Here is an 8,506-nt window from a genome sequence, read left to right on the forward strand (position 1 = left end):
AATAATGGAAATAGAGATTTGGGACCAAACGCTCAGAAATTATAACCTTTTACGTCTAGGGCGAAGGCAACTTCGAACTTGGCTAGGTGTGTCTAGAACTCATGAATGAGGAATTTTGTTTGAGGGAAGGTTTAGAAAAAGAATACAGAGGGAAGGAAAGCTTTTAGCTTTAGAGAGAGAAAAGAAAGAGATAATTGTAGAGAGTTGATGATTAAAATTGATGATTGTGAATGAATAAAAAACAGAGGTTTAGGACCCTGTTTATAAGAAAATAGTCCGGAAATAGGTAGAATTTGATAAGGAATAAAACTCCACTCTGTCGCTGCAAAACCGACCTTGTCGCTTGGCGACAAGCTCTGTCGCGTGGCGACAGGCCTGTCGTTTGGCGACAGCCTGGATTCCTATACGCTTTCAAACACGGAGTCCACTTATTAATCAAAATCGATTTGTAAAGTCCGTATGAAAACTGAGATCGTATTTTTCATAAAATAATATTTTATTCAAAATAAAACTCATCAAAATATAATTATTAATTCTAATCTTATTAGGATTAAAGAGAACCTTCTAGAGAATTCTAGAAGACTATAATCAATTCTAATAACTTTAGGAATAACAATTAACATTGGGCCCTCCCTTAGATCATTGGGCCGCATGTAAAGATCAAACCGGGCCTAGTTTAGTATTTTGGCCATAACTTCCTCATTATTCATCGGAATTGGGATTATAATATATCGTTGGAAAGCTCTTTGCAAGCCCCATCCAACTACACTATTATTGGACCCTTGTCATGGACCAAACTAAACTGGATTGGCTATTTTCATAAAATAGAGTTGTTTTCAAAAACAGAAAGAAAGAATTTAATAAAAACCAACCGCAACAGTTGACCTTTCACACTTTCACCTCGTTCGATAATCATTCGACGCAAAAGGTATTCATCACTGGGTTTGGTTTTGGGGAGACACATTTGGGTGTCTACACCATATATAACATATTTATATTGGAATCGATCGTACAATCTACACTTCAGGTGTAGTGATTTAAAGAAAACTTGGCAAGATCTATCTTAATGTATGCACATAATATCTTTATCACTATAATAAGTTGGCATGTAACTTTACAATGTATCATTAGAGGGATCAACTATTTATAATATTGCCAACTTACTTCAATTCTTATCCCTAAGTTGGTAAAATTTTTCAAATATTGGGGCAATTCTTCAGCAACTTAAAATATAATTTCGTGTGCAACAAATTTCATCTCGTAGGATAATCATATATATTCAACAAATTTCGATCTCTTATGGAGAATAATGAAATTTTGTTCTACTCTATTGATAGGGAGATTATGAATTGTGCAGTTGTCTATTTTCTTATTGTCTTTCTTATGTGCTGACATACAATAGCTTCTAGTCACTTAGAACTACAAACATTGATAGTATGATACTAGTCACTTAAAACTTCCACATATAACTTGTACTTGGTGAGCTTCTAGTCACCTAATATTTGTAAACATATAAATTATTCTAGTAAACTTCTAGTCACCAATTATATTATCTCTTGAACTTTTCTTTTAACATAAACTATTAAAAATCACAATCCAATTTTAGCTCAATCTCAATGGAATGTTATGCCTTGCCATTCAATTTATTTCATATATTCAACATGAGAGAGCGTCAGCACATTATTTCTTTCATAATCAAATTAAACTTCAGGTATCCATGACGGAAATTTATTAAACCCCGGATGGCCTAATTTTTAATTATCACATCTAATCACTTTTTCTTTAGTATTTAAATTATGGTTAGTTTTATAATACTGGTGATCACCTTATTAGAGATACTTTATGCATGGCCATGAGTAAGATGTGATATAAGTACACCAATGTGTTTCTTTCTACAATTGGCAAGACAATTAACTAATACTCAATTGATTGTAATCTTGATACATGCTAATTTTGTTGGACAACACTTTATACTCTTTTGGAGTACTTTATATAATCATAACATATTTTAATGTATTAGAAATGATCTCTTCAGGAGATCCATCAAACTGTGTCACTTTTTCAAATTTGTCATTGTCAATTATTGCTCCTTTCCTCTTCCAAGGATCCTTATCATTGTAACCTTTTGGATTACGACACTTCAGGTGTGCTAGTTTCAAATTTCAATAGCAATTGATCTTGTCCTTCTAGAACATCAACTTAATATGTACATTTATATCTAGTATATAGGTAATGACATTTATTCATATCCATCTTCAGGATGGTATCATTCTAAATATTTGATTATCATGTGGCCACCTCTATTAAATAAATTATTAATATTTATACTAGTGTATGTACCAAACTGACCATCAACATATTTAATTATTCATGTGCAAGGATTATTACATAAAAACAATGGAATAGATACTATATCCCCCTAATCCTGCATATGGGGTATAAAAATAGTCCAACAATCTTTAAATTCCTTGTTCCTTTTAAGCCATAAGTTCTATTGCATTGCATGTATCAAACAAAGCAAAGTTATTCATTTCCTCTTGCCCAATTATATGAATCTTTATATTGAAAATTTTCAAAAGTATGGGCATAATGAATACATTATTCAACTAATTAATTAATCTTTTCACAATGTCATGTTAAATCAATACTATGTACTCATGTTTGTAATTATTATGAACTTTACATGAATGATAATCGTCATGCAAACATGTACCTTTTAATCATAAGAATTCTCATTCACTTCCGAGAATGAGTAAATTCAATTATTTTTCAACATTCATATATATATATATTGAGTTCGATATCTTAAATGTGCACCCAAAAGACAATATTAGAACTAATAAAAAATATTTTGTATATTTTTCTCTTGACATTGTGTTTATAAAATCACTTTACTCTTGTGAATGATGAACATTTTCAGATCACGGATATATGACCCTTCATTGATTTAAGGAACTTCAGGTCCTTATGTGTGGACACTTCATGTTCAATTCATACATTATTCCAACTTCATGTACATACGTGTAATATATTATATATAATTGAATTAAAAAAACTTACATTCATACTAAAACCATGATAGTTGTACAAATCATAGGAAAGGAGTTTGCAATTAGTATATTAGTAGTAAATTACTTGTTGTCAAATTCATCTTCAAACAAGTGCTAGCTAGCATGAATTGAGGTCAAACAGGCCAATAAATATATGACATCATGTATGTATAAATAATCTCAATCATAAAAGTGAAAGTACTTTTAAGAGCTTCAAAAAATTACAATCATTCTTCGTATAGATTAGGCCACGAACATTAATCATAAACTCATCATAGTATTGAATGATGTCTCATATCAAATATTAGGGTTGATTTTAACAATACCGAGAAGGCTCAAGTAATTAATTAATTTGTAACATTAAAATATACTCGATAACATATCACAAGCTACTTCAAGCAAAATAAGAAACTAAGGTCATATATATAGTTTAAACAATCTATGCAAGAATTACTAAATATTGACTTCTAGTCAATAGATCTAACAATTGCATAGATGTAGGGAATATTTCAAGCATCCCACACTTGATCCCCACTGTGATCATACACTTAAGCATGGTGGCGTCCAAAGGGAAGGAAGCTAGAGTAAAAGAGTCGCCAACAAGTTTTAGGAACTTGTAAACCGTTCACAGGGTGAAGGTTATACCCCTTCACGATCCATGAGATCGCTAACTCCATAGTGGTCTGGAACCATGATTGGATATTCGGGGATGAAGGTACAAATCCAACCTAAAAAAGATTGAACCTGCCCTAATAATAGGCCTCTACTTTATCTTCTCATATTCATGTGCGCTTTTTGACTAACATACAATCAATATATTAACCCTAAACCTGTTTAATCTATGTTGGTTGAATATAATGCACAAGCAAAACTATTATTGGTGATCACTTGAATTATAATCATATTAACCTAAACAAGCTTATTAATTATCTTATTAAGCATGATTACAAGTATGAATTCCCTTTAAACCTGCATAAAAGGCGTGATGAAGCAATACAACAACAATAATATATCAAGCAACATCACAATCATCATCATCATAATATTCTCAATCTCATGAAAGCATAATAAGAATAGCAAGATCCTAGGCATGATACTAACAAGATTAATAACAAATCCTAGCATGTCACTAAACATTAAAGATCAAATCTTCATCCCTAACATGATACTAACATGATAGAAGGAAAGAATAGGAAGCATCATAGAAACATGCATGATATTAGAAATATTAGTTATTACCCTAAACATGATACTATGAAGCAATAAAACATCTTAACATGATACTAGGAATCAAAAAAATCAAAGCATAATTTCTATATCAAAATAATAACAATTAAATTACTTACTTGGATGCCTCGTATCTCTTTCTAATAACAAAATACACACATTAGTAACTTCAAGGAAAATAATAAACAAACAATTAAATCAAATAATTGAAATAGAGATTTAGGACCAAACCCTCGGAAATTATCAATCTTTCACGTCTAGGGCAAAGGCAACTTCGAACTTGGCTAGGTGTGTCTAGAACTTGTGAATGTTGAATTTTGTATGAGGGAAGGTTTAGAAAATGAAGAGAGAGAAAGCTTCTAGCTTTTAGAGAGAGAGAATAAAATAGAATTAGATGGTTGTGAATGATTAAAAACGGAGGTCTAAGACCCTATTTATTAGAAAACAGTCCGAAAACCGATCGAAAACAAATCAAATCCCATTCGGAATAAAACACCTCCTGTCGCGAACGACAGAACTTAGCGCCAGACGACAGACACTAGCACCAGGCGACAGTCTTGTCGTCTTGCGCTAAGTCAGAAATAAGACGTGCTTTGCACGTGGAATCCTCTTCTTAATATGATTAAGCAGCAAATTCCGCGTTTATCAAATTAAAATCGGGTTTATCATAAATTACTTATTTTATTCCAAATAAAACTCTTTAAAATAATAATTATCAATCTTAATTCCATTAGAATTTAAAAGAACCTTTCAGACATTCTTGAAGTTTAAAATCAATCCTAACAACTTTAGGAATAATAATTAATAGGCCCTCCTCTAGATCATCAGGCTGCATATAAAATTCATTTCGAGCTCAATTTAGTATTTAAGCCATAACTTCCTCATTATTCATCGGAATTGGGCTTATAATATATCGTTGGAAAGCTCTTTTCGAGCCCGATCCAACTACACTATTATTAGACCTTCATCATGGACCAAACCAAATTAGACTGGCTATTTTCAAAAAATAGAGTATATAAAAAGAAATATTTTCAAAAACAGAAAGAGAGATATTTTAATAAAAACAACCGCATCACTAGACTTTTCACACTTTCACTTCGTTCGATAATCAAATGACGTGAAAGGTATTCATCACTGGGTTTGGTTTTGGGGACACACATTTGGGTGTCTACAATAGAGTATTTGGACGGATTAGAATATGACAAAATAAATTAGTCTCAACAGATTAACTGTAGGGAATATTTCAAGCATCCCACACTTGAGCCCACTGTTATAATACACTTAAGCATGGTGGCGTTCAAAGGGAAGGAAGATAGAGAAAAAGAGTCGCCAACAAGTTTTAGGAACTTGTAAACCGTTTACAAGGTGAAGGTTACACCCCTTAACGATCCAGGAGATCGCTAACTCCAATAGGTCTGGAACCATGACTGGAAGTTCGAGGATGAAGGTACAAATCCAACCTAAAAGAGATTGAACCTATCCTAAATAGGCCTCTACTTTATTCTTTTCGTATTCATGTGCGCTTTCTGACTAACATACAACCAATAAATTAACCCTAAATTTGTTTAATCTATGTTGGTTGAAATTAATGCACAAACAAATCTATTATTGGCGATCACTTGAATTATAATCAAATTAGCCTAAACAAGATTATTAATTATCTTATTAAGCGTGATTACAAGTACAAATTCCCTTTAAACATGCATAAAAGACATGATCAAGCAATAACAATATAATATCAAGCAACAATAATATATAATCACAATCATCATAATAATCTCAATAAAGCATAATAATATGATCTGATTAGCAAGATCCTAGACATGATACTAACAAGATTAATAACAAACCCTGGCATGTCACTAAGCATTAAAGATTAAAGCTTTATTCCTAGCATGATACTAACATGATATAAAGATAGAATAGGAGACATCATAGGAACATGCATGATATTAGAAATCTATAAAAGCATCCTAACATGATACTAGGAATCATAAAGACATCCTAACATGATACTAGGAATCAACAAAATAATCTAAGCATGATTTCTATATCAAAATATCAATAAAGCAATTAAATTACTTACTTCGATGCCTCGTACCTCTTTCTAATAACAAAATACACGCGTTAGTAACTTCAAGGAAAATAATAAACAATTAAATTAAATAATTAAAATAGGAATTTGGGACCAAACCCTCGGAAATATTAAACCTTTCACGTCTAGGGCGAAGGCAACTTCGAACTTGGCTAGGTGTGTCTAGAACTAATGTATGAGGAATTTTGAGAGAGGGAAGGTTTAGAAAAAGAATAGAGAGAAGAGAATAGAATTAGATGATTGTTAGTGATTGTTATTGATCAAAACGGAGGAGATATGACCCCTATTTATAGAAAAATAGTCCGGAAACGATAGAAAATACTTCAAGTTCTATACGGAATAAAACTGGAATCTGTCGCCAGGCGACAGGATTAACGCCAGGTGACAGATGTTAGCGCCAGGCGATAGACTTTGTCGTTTGGCGCTAATTAAAGGATGAAACGCGCTTTTGTATGGAATCCTCTTCTTAATATGATTAAGCAGCAAATTCCGTTTTTATCAGGTTTTGTGATAAAACACTTATTTTATTCTAAATAAAACTCTTTAAAATATAATTATTAATCCTAATACTATTAGAATTTAAAAAAACCTTCTAAATATTCTTGAAGATTAAAGTCAATCATAACAACTTTAGGAATAATAATTAATAGGCTCTCCTCTAGATCATTGGGCCACATGTAAAAATCATTTCGAACCCAATTTAATTTAATCCATAACTTCCTTATTATTCATCGGAATTGGGCTTAGAATATATCGTTGGGAAACTCTTTTCGAGCCCAACCCAACTACACTATTATTGGACCTTCATCATGGACCAAACCAAATTGGATGGGCTATTTTCAAAAAATAGAGTAAGAAGAAATATTTCCAAAAACAGAAAGAGGAGATATTTTAATAAAAAAAAACAACCTCATCACTAGACTTTTCACACTTTCACTTCGTTCGATAATCAAATGACATGAAAGGTATTCATCACTGGGCTTGGTTTTGGGGAGACACATTTGGGTGTCTACATTAACCAAAAGTAGAATATAGCTCAGACGAATGTTAGTGCAAATATAATCCCCTTGCACCCAATTCAATATATCTTAGAATTCTACCAACAAACAACTCTTTACGCCAACCATTATCATCAGGAAATTTTGTCAGAAAAAACCATTTAAAGCACTGTTTTTGTCAAAAAAAACCTTTTTAATTTTTTTTGGCAATCTAAAACATGATTCTAATTTTTTTTTTTTTTTAAGACAACCAAAAATCCTAATTACCCTAATTATCCTCTAATTTTCCCTAATTATCCTTTAACTCTCAATTAATTATTCTAAATTATAGCATTAATTAAAATAAAACATAAACCCCCACCCCACCACCAAGCAGCCTCTCCCTCCCCTGCAACAGCCGCGACGGACAGAACCCTCCCACTTCCTCTACCCTGCGCCGGTGCTGATGCCACCCCTACCCCCACCGTCAGTCCGTCACCCTCCTTCTTCCCCTTGAACCACCATCCTCAATATTCCTGGACATGAACCCAGCCCACCTTCCCCGCCGGCACCAACCCACAGCCACTACCCCCGAGCCCCAACCGACCCCCTCCCTTTCCCCCTACCCCTATTCGTCGGCAAATTTTACCTTCCAAAAGATTATCCAAACAAATCGCACAAACTTTGGACCCTTTGAATCTCAATTTCGGAAGAGCTTTTGGGTTTGATATTGTGAGCGTTTTTTGGCGTCGATCGGGGATAGGGGCTGGGCTGGATCATTGTTGGCAGAGGAGAGGGCTAGGCTTGTGCCCAAATAAAGGGAATATTAGGGGTGGTGGTTTAGGGGGAAAGGGGAGGTTGACGGTAGATGATAGGGGCGGCGTCGGTGCCGTCGCAGGGGAGAGGGAGGAGATTCTAGCCGCCACGGCTACTGCAGAGGAGGGGTGACTGGGGTGGGGGTTAGGGTATTTTATGTTTTTTTAATTTAATTTAATTTAACTTTTTGATAATTAATTGAGAATTAAAGGGTAGTTAGGGAAAATTAGAGGATAATTAGGGTAATTAGAGCTTTTTGGTTGTCTTCAACAAAAAAAAAAAAATTAGATTCAGGTTTTAGATTGCCAAAAAAATTTTTAAAAGGTTTTTTCGAACAAAAA

The sequence above is a fragment of the Chenopodium album genome, chromosome 16 (assembly GCF_948465745.1).
Source record: "Chenopodium album chromosome 16, dcCheAlbu1.1, whole genome shotgun sequence".
NCBI classification, from domain to species: Eukaryota; Viridiplantae; Streptophyta; class Magnoliopsida; order Caryophyllales; family Amaranthaceae; genus Chenopodium; species Chenopodium album.